Genomic DNA, 15,629 nt, shown 5'->3' with positions numbered 1-15,629 from the left:
ACTACAGCAGACTAGAAAAGAGAAATAGTTTACTGAAACCAATACCCGGAACAAAAAAGTTCAAAATGTTTTGCTACTGCAGATACATATAGAAACATTGATAAATTCAGCTTCATTAGAAAGGTGATAGGCAGCTGCAGTTTTGCATTTCAGTTTCTGAACCTTGAAATCTCTTCCTCCCACAAAAGGATGCTCCTTCAGAGCCTTCATGTCTGGAAATGAAAGCGCCAGAGTAATTGCTACAGGATGGACCACTGAATTGCTCTGAACAGGCCAGCATGCCCAGCACCTTGGGCTGTGTTTGATGAGAGGCCTGCAGCTGAACAGATTGGGCCGTGCGTGTCCTCATCCTCACGTGCATATGAGCCATCTGGAAACAAACAGCTCAATCATGAAAGCGGAAAAATAATGAGGAAAATTTCAGCTCCCTGATCAAAAACATAGGAGATATTTGCTTAACTCTTTATTACTCCTGTTTTAAGCCTCACCAAAGATGCAGGTTGTTCTTTATCTCCCTCTAAGTAGCCTTTTAACAGCTACATTAAGAGCATCACCAGCAGAAAACAGTCGGCTATGAGAGGAAAGGGCTAGTACATCGTTCATCTGCTGTCGATGCCCTAGTCAGAGGCATCGCAGGCCCAGCAGACGTGCAGCCTAGCAAGTTCAGCTGAAGACCGCTGTCAGGCCAGCAAGACCCTCTGAGTGGTAGTTTAAATGAAATTTAATTTAAGGCCACAGCATCCTCCCTCTGCCTCTCAGAATAACACCCAAGAGAAATAGCAGTTGGAGGAAGGAGACAAAGTTAAAACCAGTTCTGTACATCACCTGGGATCACATTTTGACTGTCTCCCAGAAGAGCTGGCCACAGGGAAGCCACACTGACAAGGTGCTACTTAGCTTGGCCAACTTCACAGCAACTCCAAGGCAGCCTGTGCGCCTACAAGCACCCGGGCCCTGGCTCTACGACAGCAGCTCCTGAGAGCCAACCCCAGCTGCCCTGAAGTTCAGGAGGCCACCTGTAATGAGCCCAATCAATTTACTTTCAAGGTAGCCTGACTTCAGATTGCACTGTATTTTCTAAGTGTTTTCCATAAAGCTGGGAGAAGAGGTGCACGTTCCCTTCAAGCCTCGCCGTGATCCCAGGGCATCCCTCTGGCTCAGGCCCTGCTCAGCATCTCTCCCAGCTGAGGGGAAAGACCCAATGCCTGCTCCCAGGAGGGCCTGGGGAAAAAAAAAAAAAAAAAAAAAAAAAAACAGGAAAACACTCCAATATTCTGATGGAAGATTGACCTGGGATTTTATTATTAAAGTTAGTCCTCAGATGAAGAATTATAACTGCTAAAAGCTTTTTTTTTTTACAATACCTTTTTAAACATTAAGTGATATAGAAACAGAGATCACTGCCCCCATTAAAAGGTGTGTTTATTTCCTTATTCACTCCCTCAGTTTTCTAACATAAATTTTCCTCTGCTACTGACAACTTCTGCATTATGTGTACAGCAGCCAAAGTATAATTGGCCTCTTTCACATGGGTGAACTTCAACATATCAGGGAGGGAGGGGGAAGTAGGGCAGGGAGAGAATGCAGATCAGTGACAATTTCCATATTTGTAAAGGAAACAGCTGTACTCTGACAGCATGACAGATTTTAAACGTACTGTTCTGCATTTATATATAGTTGATGTCTAGCTTATAAAGGTTCACTTAGCTACAAAAACATCATGTTTACCTGCTAACTCAAAGGAGGATAGAAAGGAAGGAGAAATTCTCATGACTGAATATGTCAACAAGACAACCATTTTGCTGTGATTTAATTTTTCAAAGTACTGAATTTTTCTTTCTAGGCCATTCTAATTTAATTTTACTTTAGACCTAAATGAAGATACAATTCCTACTACATACAGTACTGTGAAACCAACAGCCATCTCCCAACTTTTAGAGGAAGAAATTGCATAAGCTTAAAATATACATTCTATTTTATTCTTCATATTACCAGCTTCTGTTTTATCTTAATATAGCAGAGTTTTTCCCCAGCTTTTTTTTTTTTCCAATCAAGTGCTGTGGGGGGAAAAGTGTTTTACACCCTGAAGCTTTAACATCACAGTGTATTTCCACATAAAGAGATGTGATGCCATGAAATCTAAGGGGGGAGGGGGGAGTCACATATTACCAGGATCATCTGAGCAGATTTCTACATAGAAATTACATAAAGCTGTTTAGACAGATTCTGCACCACAGCTCAGAAAACGTCATTTTTGTCTTGGTCACAAACCACAGCAAAACTACAGCCTTAACGTACATTAAGGTGGGAGGGGTAGCGTGGGTGCAGGGAAGCCAGCAAGGAAGAACCAAGCTAACCCCCAAAAGCACGGTGCCCAATTCAAGTGCAGAATTTATCACTACTCAGAGGGGGGGAGGAAAAAACCACACACTCTAGCAACACCCGAGCTGCTGCTTTGCTTCTGTACTCCAAGAGCTCTGCTGACCCAATGAGAGGCAACACAACAAGCCCTCCTGTATTTTGCCAAGTGTGATTATTTTCATCACCACCATTATGCAGACCTGCTTGGTTCCCTGCACACTCCAGGCAAGATCCAAAGCCTGGTAAAGCCAACAGCACTCTCCACATCAGCTTCAGTATGCAAGTTTCAGAAAACTTCATCTCTAAACTGTTGTGATTCATGGTAACCTAACACATCTCTGTTTATGCAAGCCCACCTCCATCAGCACAGACTGGACAAGACTGACTTCAGCAAACTGCTCATAACCATCAACAAAGTATTCTTGCCCCCTATACAATTGGCCTTTATTGAACAAGACATCCATCTCTGTGGAGCTGATCGTAATGTTTTCATTATTATTAAGAACTCTGCTTCAAGATATCAAGTTTATTCTTTCCTGACAGCACTGCACAGACTCTGCAGACAGACAAATTTGCCATTCTATACAGTAAAACATTTATCACCAAGTATTCTTTTTAAACCTACTCTCTTGCACAAAGTGACTGCACTACAGAGGTTGACATATTCCCATGAATCAAATACAGTAATATTAACTGCAGTAATTTCAGCTGGATTTTAATTGGGCCCTTCCAAATACACCACCCCCACGTCCCTTTGGGCCAATTACTTTTTTATTTGCAACTGTTAAAAGCAACTTTAAGCATTCACTACACACTCATTTTAGAAATAGATCTAATTCTCCTCTTCATAGAAAAGATGGTATTGCAATTAGCACTGTTATTTTGGATTCAAAAAACCTGGGTTTGGTTTTCAGCCTTGCCACGTGCTCACCAGTGAGGTCTTAGGCACATCACTGAGAATTCAAGTGTCCCATGTCACGCATCTAAAAATTAGCTGAATAAGTCTCATCTAGTGATCCCTAATATTTTACAGTCACTGGAAAGGAACAGATCTCTCCAGAGAGCAGTCCATCTCACACCAAGACAGATGCCTAAGTTCGGTCAAATGAATCACCTTCTAAGGGTATTTAAAATTAAATGATATGAATCCCATCCTTAATCTACCTCTGCCATTGATCCTCATCTGTCATATGGGATTTAAGTTTCACCACATCAATAGAGGACTACTTTGATTGGCTCCTACATAATATAAACAACCATCTGACACGTACGGACTTGTACACTTCACAAAAAGCTAATCCTAAAATCTTTACCTGAAATCTTCAGGTGTGCCTTCAAGAGAGGTTATCATCATGGCAGTTATGGTTTTGGCTTTCAATTTGTTTCGCCCATTTACGCTATCACATATCAGAGTAGGACTAGATGTTCTCCTGTATCAACTTCTCACTGATTTGAAAGGGGGAGCAGAAATCTCCAACAAATACATCAAGTTCCACACAGATAAACTGGCTCCTGGACTGGGGAAGCTGATGTAGCAGAACTTTGCTAATTCCTCTGTCATAGAAACCTTTAGAAATTGCTTTCTGCCATGAAGTAGTTAGTCTCTGAAGTATTACTGAAGCTGTTTCTCTTTTATAGCAGATAAATTCCCTCCTGGCCACATACAGCCAAAATCCAGCCCCTTTCTACTATCCCACCTACAAATAATTCAAATCCCAGTTGTGAGCATGGTATTATGCCTAAAACAGCTTTCCTCAGTAGCAAGCCAGTTTACCCAGTTTTCAGCTGGAGAGTGGCAAATTGGATTACTGGGGAACAAGAAACTCCTTCTATTTAAAACTGATAGATTCGTAAGTTATACCAGGATGAGGGTAAAGAGGCTGTAAAGAGAAGCTTGGTGCAGTTTCTAATTAGAGCTCTAGACTGAGTGTCCGAGTCCCCTACATGAACTGTACAGCCTTGAGGGCCAGCAAAATATACTTACATCTACCAGAAGGCCTAACAGACAAGTGCTCCCCTTTTCAAGTATGAAGTTTCCATGATACAATTAAAATCCCTTTGAAGAAGAAGTTTGATATGGTTAAAGCAAAGAATTGATTATTGATTTCTGGAGGCCTTAAATAATGGCACTTTTTCAACATTTGGGCTAATTATTATTTGTTTCGTGCAACAGCCCACATCCTCAGTCAAAGGCCTGGATCCTATTATGCCAGGCACAGTATAAACACATTACAAGATATGTCAGGCCCTGTTCTAAAGAGACTGCAGATTAAACACTGCCTCTCGCAAACATGGAACAGCTCTTTGATGAAACAGCTGTCATCGGTTACAACCCACATTTGGAATTCGCAGTGTTAGCAGAGGATGTGGAGAGGTGAGCCATTGTCCCCCGATCATCATCTTTATTCTAAACACACAGAAAGGAGAAACTTGCCCACCGCACATTAGGATGTTTGCCAAAACAATAAAATACCTCTTTTGATTTTTCCCGTGTGCCCAGGCAACCAAGCAGCCTACAAAACCAAAACAGGTTTAAAAGCCTAACTAGCTATTCTAAGTGATGGTGACAATAAGTGACTTACCTTTCCTTACAACTCATCCATAAGTGCTTTGAAGGGGGGAAAAAAAAAAAAAAATATCTAAATTTCTGAGATCTAATTCAGCTCATCTAATAAAAGGAAACACGATTTACTAAGAAATAGGTTAACAAGAATAATGGTCTAAGTAAGCCAGAACTGGATGTACAATATTAGGCCGGGTCCAATGGAAAAAGCAGTGTGGCCCGAAGCAGTTGCTTTGTAACAGGAAACAAAAGTTCAGTGCCTGTTCATTTCAGCCTACCTCTGTGCACCTTATCTAGAAAAAAAAACAAAACAAAACAACAAAAACCTGTATACTTACTACTGCTGCAGCTGATAGCTATTTCACTTGCTTTAACTGTATGCACATTTGCAAGGATGCTGGCCCCTATGGTGAACATGCTTATTGCATGTTAGTCCTAGAGACTGACTGACTAACTTGCTGAGACTAACTAGCCAACATTGGCTCCATCTCTGCTCTGCAGGGTGTATGTAGGTCACCATCTTTATCCCAGCACCAATGTGTACCATTGGCCATCACTGAACAACATACAGCGCCTCCACTCGCATGTCACTGCGAAGTCCGTTACCTTTAGTTCCCCCCAGTGATATTACAATTTCACATACATACCAAAAACTGATATACCCAATAATAACGAGGCAACAGCTTTAAACTACAATGAGTCTTGAGTAATCATAGTCATTAGACTTGCTGATGGTCTTTAAGGGTGAGAAAGTTTCAGTGCATTTCCCCATTATTTCTTTTAAGAAGCACTACAGTATGAGATAAACACTATTTACAATACATCTCGCAAACTTTGTACTTAGAATTTATTCCACATAATTATCTCTAAGCCTGATTGAGGCAACTACCTTTAAGTCTCTTACCAACACCACGGCTGTAAGTAGGACAGGCTGAACTAGTATTTTTCCACAGTTTAAGGATAAGTGCTTATATTGTCTCACCAGCATAACTCCTAAGCTATCAATACATCATCAATACATTTATCCTAAAAGCACCCATGAAATAACCAGTATTTAGCCTAATGAAAGGGAGAAAATCTTGAATATTCTGTCGACTATGACAGATTGAGTGTACCTGCAACTAGGCTCAGTACTCGCTACATCCACCTATGGCCTTCTGTCCCCCCGTGTGAGTATTCTTTCACACATTCACCTACTCAAAATTTCTAAAACCAAGACTCCAAACTATGGAGTTTGAGTTTTTTTACCTCCCAGAAGAGGCCACCTTTCTTTATCACAGAAAAGGTCACAGAACTGAGTGGGATCAGGCAGTAACACCACAGACTAAGGGATTCCAGGTGATAACCCCTTCCAACAAATAATTTAGCTTCGTTCTGTGAAATCAGTTAACACCATTGAACTCTTGGGTTTTAAAAGTAGTCGAAGCCATTCTAAAAGCCAAATTTCAATCCAAAGCAAATTAAATGCTCCCAGTTTCATATTAATACCAAAAGGAAATTCCAAAACTGTAACTCAGGTAATACTGACAAGTTCCATTAAAATTGTGCCAATTATTTTTTCCTTTCACCTATATGCGCCATGTACATTCTGGAATCCTGTTGATGGGTACAGATAGCCATGAGCTACCTGGAAAGGGAGAAACTGGTTTTAGCTTTAGGGATACATTTGAATCCTTCAATAACAGTGTAGACAGTTCCTACTATGCCTACAGAAGTCTGGTTCATCACCTTTAATGGACATTTCACTGGCTGTTGCTTTGGAAGCCAGTTGACACTACATGGACAAACAGTGCTCAGTTCAAAATTCTGAGTTCTAGCTGCTTGACACTGAAATAATATTTATTACTGTTCTTCCAAAATGCTGATTTTCATAGCAAGATCTACACCTTGCTCACCTATAACACAGAACTTCCATAAATATTTATAAAGAATAATTTATTCTAGAGTAAACAGCTCACAATTATTAGCCAGTGTACGATTTGTAAAGCCAATATTTGCATATCAAATATTAAAGTAGGTCCAAATCATTATTAAAAGTGGATATGTATTTTGAAAATGACAAATGCAGGAAAGAACTACAGCACATGACTTCAGGTGGTTTTGTCCCAGATTATTTTACTTGAAGTTCTCTCAGCAAGCTAAACGAGCACTAAATACAATATATATTAATACAGAAAATAAACCTTCCAATCCTATTATGTAGGATTTACAAAAATAAAGCAAGTATACAAGATAAGAGCAGCAAAGGCTTTATGCAGAGCTACAGCATACTATGAAGAAGCAATCGACCTCTGTCAAGGTCACATGGATATTTCCTGATGTTTCTCTGTTCTAACTAGCAGCTGAGTAAGCTAACAGAGCTTGAAGTAAGAAAGCTGAATCTGAAGAGCAAGTGCAAGATAACTCCTTGTTATTAGTATATGAAAAACAACTATGATAAAATGAAAGCTATGGGAAAGATAGAGGCATCTACCATCAGACTTTTCCTGAGGAAATATTAGTATGTACCTGATATAGTTATGAAATGCAACAGTTCAACAAATACATCTTCAATTAAACACCTAGGCTGTAAGAAAAGACGTAAACTTTAATTTCAGGATCCAGAAACCCTGCAATTCAACCATCACTCCACTCACAGCCCGAAGTGGGTTTGCCTTCCGCCCTCACCTGGGCCACATGAGGACACATCTTTGGCAGTTCAGTGGTAGGACACACCAAAGGGAACTCTTACTTCCCACTTCAGTAAAGCTGCATCCCTCTCATAAGAGACACCCGTTGTGTTACCAGTCCCACCAATTACTATCCAAGGTTTGACACGTGGAAAGAGGACATGGAAGATTCTCGCCAAAACAAGTTCACCCTGGTGCAAAGCAGATGCTTGACATGGAGTTCCCTGGCTCAGGTGCCACCTCCGAGGCCAGCTCCAGAGAAGGACTGGCAGAACACAGTCCTTCAGGAAGCATCTGACTGATGGATATCTGCTAATTAAGGCCTATTACACAAGCCCAGGCCAGGCCATGGGACACATGGTATTGGTCCTCCCACATTTGAAACAGTAACAAGCACTCTTTTTAAACAAAATTCCTATCAATAAGAACAATTTATGATTTTAGGACAAAGGAATAAAATAAATGGAAGGACTGTTATCAATTTCAGTAGGCTTTAAGTCACATCTCAAAGATTAACACCAGTTAGATAAATAAGCAGAAATTTCTTGTCAGTAGGGTGGGACAAAATAGGATTATAACATACAAGGGCAGCTTAAGAGAAGTTCATAGAGAACCTCTTCAGACTACAAGAACAACATGTCACAACACCTTTTACAAAAAATAGGATTTAATCCAAGAGACATACTAGGAGTTAATGGCAGGAAGTTCAATGGGTTGGTGATTTTAAGGTCAGGAGGACAGCTGATTATCTACTCTGCTCTCCTGGATTAACACAAATCAGAAATCCAGCAATTTCTGTATCAAACCTAGAACTTCTACCTGGTCTAGTTAAAAGGAAATGAAACACTGATCCAGAGACTTCAAGTAGAAAGGCATCATCTTCTCAGTAAGCTGGCCCATATGCTTGCTACTCTGCCAGATGAAAACGGATACCTACCTTATTTCCAAGCTCTCGTAGCTCGCATATCTGACCAGGCTGCTGCACAACCTTTTATGTACTAGAGCACAATTTAGAATCACAGAATGGTTTGGGTTGGAAGGGACCTTTAAAGGACATCTAGTCCAACCCCCCTGCAAGATGCAGGGCCATCTCCAACCAGATCAGCTTGCTGAGAGCCACGTCTAACCTGGACTTGAATGTTGCCAGGGATGGGGCATCCACCAATTTAATATCAGTATTTCTGCTGTGTGGGAATCAAGGAATCTTTTGGCACATACAGCTTTCTGAAGAGACTGGTAAACTCTTAGGAGTCTCATTAAGAAGTAGGTTTGGCACATCACAAATCACAGAACTCCTGGGTCCCTTCTCTATGCTAATTCTAGTGGTCTAGCATTCTTTTTGGACACCTTTCCTACTCTTCTCTGCTCTTTAAAACAATGACAGATGATGCTCCCCGCACATAATTTCCATGTCTCTTCTCCAAGTCACTCTTTAGGGGGAAATTGCAATTTTTTTTACTGGAAGTAGATAAAAGTATTCCAGTTCACTTTTTAAAACACCAGTTTAGATGTAGTAGGACGAGAAACCAAACAAAATCAGTCTATTATAGCACTTTTTCCAACTTCACTTGTAATTTTTTTGTGTCAATTTTAATAAATATTCTCATTAATATGGATTTTGTATTTTACTCCAGATCATTGTTAAAGGTAATGAATAGAGTTGGAATAATGGAGCTGGCGATTCCCCACACACCATCTCATCTGCAATCTGTTAAATAAAAAAAAAAAATTAATCTGTTCACATAGATAATGATGCCTTTCTACAGGACTATTTCTTAGAATCAGAACATCACCCTAAGCTAAATCAAATGCCTTACTGAGGTGAAAACACAAAACTTACTATTTCAACAAAAAACAGAAACAGTCCTTTTTCAATTAAAAAACAACACTGACAAAATTATTTTGGCTGGGATATAGTACACTATCAATCTTTAACCCTCAACTACTTGCCAATAGATTGTCTTCTATCAAAATGCCACACCACTAAGTTTTCCTTAAGTTACCACATTCAGCCTTTAAAAAAAAAAAACCAAACAAACAAAAACAACAAAACAAAACCAAAACCCACTCTAACTGTAGTTGTCACATATTCTCCTAAGAATTCCTCCAAACTCTAAGACTGGATGATAGAAATCAAATAGAAATAGATTATTATAAAGAAATATTCCCCATAGCTTTGGAAAAAGTTTTTTTAAAAAATCATTAATTAAAACTACATGTTACAAATGGTCATTAAATGTTCCAAATAAGAAGATTCAGGTCTAATGTCCACCGTAATCTAGCAAAAGCGTTACTGTTAAAGACAAGGTCCTGAACCAGACAAACTAGTTGTCAAGGAATCTTTATTTCCACACTGCCTTCCACAAAAGCACTCCAATTATTTTCAGCTGCCATATCTACATGGTTATTCAGACACACAGAGATGAGGGAGTTCGCAGACAATCTTATGTCTCTGAGCCAAGCTGGGTAACAGCCACCAGCTTTCTCATATTGCGACTGCTACATTGCTTTTCAACCACACGCAGGAAAACAGTACCCTTAAGATAAAGGTACAACACAGGACTTGTAAACAGGTTTATTATTAACTTATCAAACCATCACTGAGTAGCTTGGAGGCATGTATCCTCATGTGTTTGAGGTACTGTACTACCTAGTCACTATAATTATGGCTACATTATTAAAATGAAGACAGTAAAATTTGGGTACCGCAATAAATCCTGAATAATGCCCGGGAAGCTTTCAGACAGCATCATTAAAGCAACCAAATTGTTTTTAGCTACTTCTAAATAAAATTTTATTTTCCTGGAATGTTCTATTAACATGATTATTCAGAGTTGGTGAAAAACAACTTGTTGGGATAAATTCTGCTGACACTTTTTAAAATTCGTATGGTCTTGCACTTAAGCTACTATTATTAGCTTCTCAGATAATGTCACACAGGAAGCATTCTGGATTTACTTCGTGTTCTGGCACATTTCTGACAGCATCTTTAGGGATGGCTAGAAGAGAGGGGAGGCATCTTGAGTTGGCAAACCTCTGAGAATGTAAAAGATAGCTAAAAGATGGCAGCATCGCTCCCTCTAGGATGGAGAGGGAGAAGTGTTCAGAGCCTGCTGTTCTGGGGAAATACCTCCAGACTAGTGGCACTAAGAAAATAGGATAAGAAAAATAATCAGCTCACTCATAAGCATTTATAGGAAACAGAAGACCCATGAAGTGCTATTCATTAAGTCACTGGGGAAAATAAACAAACAGACAAACACACACACAACGGAAAACAAAAGCCAGGCTACTCTAAAACATTCTGATCAGACATTTGTCGAAAGTAATACTAAAGAAGCTGGTTTTATTACATTTCATATCTATCTCCCAGTCATTACGTATCTCAGGAAAAAAAAATAATTTAAATTTAAGCCGGATAACTTCGTCCATACACTGCTTGTACAGATCACTCAGCTAGTTTACATAGTCCCTGAAAGAGATTGCCTGTAGCCTGCTCTTATCTTCTCACCAGAAGAAACCATGAAGAGCTCTTGTCAGTTGTCCTCCTCTTAATGCATTCTGCTTTGGTATCAGGTATTTCTGTAAAAGATGTAACAGTATAACCAGCATTTCCTAATCCCCCTGCTTACCGGGGTGTATTAGGAAGGAGTAAAGCCTGCTCCAGCAAAGACTACATTTGTACATAACAATGCTGAAATTATTTGTTAACATAATGCTTTGTTTATTCAGTCTGGCAAATGCTTTTATTTTAACCTCAAGTATCTTCAGTAGATGTCAACTGTGAACACAAATTCATAGTTGGCTAACAAGTCTCCCTTATATGTATTTCTAATTAAGCTTCCTTCTGGATACCAACTAACGTTTAAAACAAACATTCTATAGAGAACCAAAGTAAACGAAACTATGAAGTATTTCTCTTTGCGAAACTGCACATTTATATTGGTATCACCAGCAGAGGGAAGGGGATTATGGTATCCACGCATAATAATTCCTCCATGCTTTTCTTCTGGAGATACAGAAATATTTTCTTGTCCTTTTCAATTGTACTGCAAACTTTGATGTCTCTTCTACAGCAGATAATACAAGGTTGCATGCACTCTTTATTCAGAACGCATTTCCCAGTAAGAACTTACCTGTGTGTTCAAACGTGTATATAAATACAAAACCACACACATTCACACATAAGTATTTTTAAAACTGTAATCAGACTGCTGAATGGACAAGAAAAAACTGTGATATTCTAAAGAAGAGCTGCATTTTCATGTGAGGAAGCATCAATTAACTGAGTTTTGTACGGCTGAGTGGCTTAGAAACTTCTGCCAAGACACTAAGCTGCTCCTTCTTTTTACTTATTACAGCCAACCCTGCCAAAAGACCATAAAAATTGATTTTATGTTTCCGGTCTCTCTATGCTAGCTGGAAAAGTATAGATTTTTTTTCCTCCTAGGTTTCTGACAAACAGAACCTTCCCTTGTCTCAGACCTTCTCAACCACCACACTAACCAAAGCCAAACATCTTCCAGGCTCTTATATCTGACATAAGTTATGATTAAGATAAGAGAACGTTTCAGATTGTTAAACCAAACACCGTTTCGTATCTATGGTTTTAAAGGTCTTCTCACCCATCAGTGTTACAGAGAAGGCTATATCCCACTTAGGCTGCTATGGCATAGATGCACGGTAAATGACTATTTTTCACATTTGTTCTGGGGAAGTGTTAGAACTGCACTGTTAGTCTGTGAGCTACCTCTTTAAATTCCAGTATCAATCCTTAAAATGGATTTCGCATCTTTTGCATCAAACATTAATAAGGCTCACTTAGGCACTCTTAATGTGAAGGAAAATTGGGCTTGTATGAAATGGCTACACTGGAACATTTCATGCTTTTGCAAGTGCAGGAGTATGATTATTTCCTACAGTATGTCATTATCTTCTGCCCTGTGGTTCTTTTATAAATTATCTCTTCTCACTCAAGCTGCCTACACTATGTTTTTAAGCTATATAGTTTTCAATTTATGAATTGCATGCATGCAAATTTTGAGCAACCATACCACAAGCCAAGTAATAGATCACATTAAAGTGTATTCCCCTCAGACACTACTAATAGAACTACAATGCCATAAAGCTTGTAGGAAAAAAAAAGATACACATTCGACTCTCAAGACGTAAAACCAGGTCATTTGTTTCCAAGACAGACAAGAAAATGCTATTCTAGGCACACACGGAATCTCCTTACACTTCTCCAGAGCAGGTTTATTTAAGCATGGCAGGAGATGTCATTTCACATCCTCACAAAGCAAATTAGTTTGCCACATACTTGTCCTTGTACCCAAAAACTCCCCCTCCCCTTCTCAGGGTCACTTGTAAAACAATTGCTCATCTGTAACTCTAGACATCAACCTAGCAGTGAAAGGAGTCCCCCCTTGGGTCTACAACTATCCCCTTCCATTTCTTCGGGTGAAGTAACTCTCTCGGACAAGAAAGCAGCTTAAATAGCACGTAACAGATCAACACACACACGGACGGCACACTGCGTGGCCGCTCACCGGATCAATATCCCCATTGCTGATTAGTAGTCTCATTGCTGTCTACAACACGTATGTGTATCTAAAATTACTCTACTGACCTTTGTACAGAAAATATTATTTCAGAGACAGAGAAACGTTATTCCGCTACAGCGTTTTGCATGTAGTTTACAAGGCAATAAACAGAGCTCCTTCTTCTTCACCCTCAAACAGCTCTTAAATAAGGAAAATAAGAGTTGACATCCCCCGGACAATCAAAAGAAATCATTTATTTGGATGCTAACATCTGCCTTGAGATCGTGGCCAAGTGCCTTTCTGTGCTCATTTAGGACTACACTTGGAAAGCTTTTCAGTTACATTTACCTAGAGATTTCTCTCTACCACTTCCCATCTGACAGAAATCACTCAGCTGGGTCTGATGAATAACAGCAAAAGGCAGCTTGTATCAGAGATGATTGAATTACAGATTGTTGGAAGTGCCATAAAGGCTCATTCCAATGACTACATTTAATTTACTTACTATACTGCCTACCAGAAGCTGCTGTCGTTTGATATCTTTATTTCAGAAGACTGGAAACAAAAGACATTATTAAGATTCTTCACTGCTTTCTTACTACTCGACCTAGTGGAGTTTGATGGGCAAAATTAACTTTTAAAGAGAGCGCTGATTCTCCATCCATACCTTGTGTGCAGGGGACAACGCGCCCGAAACCAAAACAAATTTTGAAGGAGAGGAAGGGAATAACGTCCGAGGACGCAAAATGAAACGGCACGGAAAGAAAACGCGTTCGCTTGACAGCCCTTCGAAGTGAAGGAGGAGAGGCTCTTTGTGAATTCCCAGGGGAATGATGTTCCCCAGCCCTGCGGGTCGGAGGGGAGGCCAGCGCCCGAGGGGGGGGGCACACACCGCCGTGCCCCCGCCGGGACACACCGCCCCGCCGGAGCGGGGACACCCAGCTGACACCCGGAGAAACAAGTTGGCCCGGCTGCCGCCTCGGCGCCCGGCTCCGGGGAGGGATGGAGGGAGAGAGGGAGGGTCGGCGGACGGGCGGGGAGGGGGTGGACGGTGCCCCGCTCCTGCAGTCGAGGCGGGGGGTGACGGTGGGGCGCGGCGGCGGGGGGCGCGGCGCCCCCTTTGTCTGCACCGCCCCCCCTCATCACCGTAACCGCCCTCTCCCCCCCCTCCACGGGGAGCGCCCCGGGGGCGGGCAGAGGCGCTGGGCCGCCAGCCGCCCCCAAAGCATGTGCTCTGCCCCCGCCCGCGCAGGGGGGCCAGCGGGAGCCCCCCCGCACAGACAGCCTTCCCCCACCCGCCCTCCCTCCCTCTCTCCCGAGGCAGCGGGTGGCCCCGGAGCGCTGCCTTACCTGGCAACCGGGGCGGGCGCAGCCGGCTCGTCCTTCAGCCTCTCCCCGCGGCGGCACCAGGCGCGCCCGGGCCCCTCCCGGGGCGAGGCTGCGATGCACGGCGGGTGCGCGGCGGACCGCCTCCGCCCACAGCAGGCAGGTTGCCCTAGCCCCCTGCGTTCGGCGGGCTAGCGGCGCGCCGGGCGTTAAGTTTCAGCGGCGGGCGGCGGCGGGCAGGGCAGGACAGGGCAGGGTAAGGCAAAGCAAAGCGGGCGGGGAAGGCGGAGGCGGCACGGGGGCTGCGCGGCGCCGGGAGCGCCGCCACACTGCAGCGTCTCCAGGAATCCCTCCCGCGAGAGGCAGCCCATCACCCCCGGCCCGCCGCCCTCATTGGCTGGGGGGGCGGGGTGATGGGCTCGGCCAGCCAATCTCCCGGCTCCCAGCATGGGTGGAGCCGCCGCGCCGGCCTCGCCCATCCCGCCGCCGCGCGGTCCCTGTCCGCCCCGTCGGGCGGGGCCGGGCAGGCGGGGGCGGGGGGGGGGAGAAGGAGGATGAGGAGGGCGACGATGCGGAGGGTATCCCCGCGCATGGCGGCGGGGGCTGGCACCGCGGCCCCGCCGCCCGGCGGCACGAGGCGCTGTGTCACAGACAGAGCGGGCGTTGGGTGACCCCGGGCGGGGCGCGGGCTCCGGGGCGGTGCGAAGTAGAGGCGGTGGCGGCGACCCCCTACCCCCGGCGGGCGCTGCCGCTGCCCCCCGGTATTGGGTGCTTTTCGGGAGCCCGTGGTGCTCGGCCCGGCCTTGGGCAACCCGCCCCGGACTGTCGCGACTGAGCCGGGGAGTCGCAACCGGCGCCGGTGTCGTGTCCAGGTAAGGACGTGCGAGAGTTAACTTAATTCCCTTGATCCATCCGCTCCGAACTGGAGCTTTGATTAACATTGGTCTGCAAAATGTAACTGTAACAAATTCAATTAAGGGAAGCACATTTCTTCAACTTTTAATTAGATCTACCCTATTTGTCTAATGTTTAATGGAACATAAAAAGCTGCTCAGGTTCCAGAGGGAAATGGAAATAGATTTAGATGTAAGTTTAGCTTTTAAAAACACAACGGGCTAAAGTTCTTTGTTCCTCAGTTTATATTATTGTTGCCTCCATACCCTCAAA

At 42.9% G+C, this 15,629-nt stretch overlaps 1 protein-coding gene across 2 annotated transcripts in view; it reads right to left on the bottom strand.

Annotated features, from left to right (window-relative positions):
- The window catches only part of SYT1 (synaptotagmin 1), a 361,419-nt gene extending 346,641 nt beyond the window's left edge, over window positions 1–14,778 (bottom strand). For both annotated transcript variants that reach the window (XM_086749733.1, XM_086749757.1), the window contains exon 1: window positions 14,487–14,778. The gene's annotated coding sequence lies outside the window, so the exon portion shown is untranslated. The remainder of the gene's footprint in view (window positions 1–14,486) is intronic.
- Window positions 14,779–15,629: the final 851 nt, after the last annotated feature.

Source organism: Chlamydotis macqueenii, chromosome 1 (assembly GCF_036417535.1).
Source record: "Chlamydotis macqueenii isolate bChlMac1 chromosome 1, bChlMac1.mat, whole genome shotgun sequence".
Classification (NCBI taxonomy): domain Eukaryota; kingdom Metazoa; phylum Chordata; class Aves; order Otidiformes; family Otididae; genus Chlamydotis; species Chlamydotis macqueenii.
The sequence above is the reverse complement of the archived record's forward strand: the minus strand, read 5'-3'. Positions and strand labels throughout refer to the sequence as shown.